Raw genomic sequence first — 1,562 nt, forward strand, 5'->3', positions numbered from 1 at the left:
TTGGTACGCGGGCCTCTCATTGCTGCGGCCTCTCCCGCTGCGGAGCACAGGCTCCGGACGCGCAGGCCCAGCGGCCACGGCCCACGGGCCCAGCCGCTCCGCAGCATGTAGGATCCCCCCAGACCGGGGCACGAACCCGCATCCCCCGCAGCGGCAGGCGGACTCTCAACCGCTGCGCCACCAGGGAAGCCCAGCTCCACCTTTTTAAAGAGGTTTTTTTCTGTGTGTTTTTGTTTGTCTTTTACGTAGACTGTATTCTAATCTTTTAGCAGTTCCTGCTTTCTCATGTGCTCCTTATTCAGCTTTTGGTTGCCCTGATCAATTTCCAGTTGACTTTCTCACTGAACTTTTAGCAAGTGTATTGGTGTATCCTTGGGGTCTTTACCATTCAAAACTGTTGCAAATACACATGAGCCACATGAATGTAGTTTAAATTGTTTCAATTTACCAGATTTCTCCTTCATTAGTGACACTTTACACATGGTTTAAAAAGTAATATGGGCAAAGATAAAGTACTCTAATTACAAACCCATCTTTTTTTAAAAAATTAATCTATTTATTTTTGGCTACGTTGGGTCTTAGTTGCTGCACAGGGGCTTTCTCTGGTTGCGGCGAGCGGGGGCTGCTCTTCGTTGCAGTGCATGGGCTTCTCATTGCGGTGGCTTCTCTTGCTGCGGGGCACAGGCTTCAGTAGTTGTGGCACACCAGCTCAGTAGCTGTGGAGCACGGGCTTAGTTGCTCCGCGGCACGTGGGATCTTCCCGGACCAGGGATCAAACCCGTGTCCCCTGCATTGGCAGGCGGATTCTTAACCACTGCGGCACCAGGGAAGTCCCACAAACCCATCAGTGACTTAGTGACATGCTACTAATCTAACAAAGATGATTTCAGAGGCGTTACATTTATTTCTAATTTACTGGAAGGAAAGAAGGGAGGAAGGGAGAAGAGGAGGAAGGACTAGTGAGTGATTTCTAATTTCCCTATCATGAAGGATTAAGTCATCTTTCTATGTCTGTGTAAATACGTATCCTTTTGGAATGAATTTTCAAAGGTAACCAAGTGAGCTAGGACTACTCAGTTTCAGAATCACAGCCATGATGGAATGGGCTGAGGGAGTCCAGATAGCCTAAGGGGTAAAGTCAAAGAATTGATTCTAGGGGGAAACGGAAAAAATTGATTTTGGCCAACCATTAGATTATTTGGCTGGGATGAGGTTAGGCATATACTTTCACAATCAAAGGACATCTGTTTAGTAGTTACCAAATCTCTACTTCAAGTTAATCAATCTCCCCCATCAAGCAATCTGTGAATAAGTGGGGAGCACTGCCAAAAGTTGTTGTGCATTGTTTACTTTTTAAAAAGTAGTTTCATAAAAATGGTGAAACCACTCTAGGCTAATCCTTTTCTCCAAATTTTACTCCCATCCAAACTGTGCCTGCTTTGGTTCCCTCTCTGGAGCCTTTAGACAGTTTTCTGTATTTTGTTCAGAGTTTTTAGTTCTCTGTTGCAGAGTCACTTTATTAGGAGCCTACTTGGCCACACAGGAAGTAGAACTCCTGCTGA

This window comes from Lipotes vexillifer, unplaced genomic scaffold (assembly GCF_000442215.2).
Source record: "Lipotes vexillifer unplaced genomic scaffold, Lipotes_vexillifer_v1.1 scaffold207, whole genome shotgun sequence".
Taxonomy (NCBI): domain Eukaryota; kingdom Metazoa; phylum Chordata; class Mammalia; order Artiodactyla; family Lipotidae; genus Lipotes; species Lipotes vexillifer.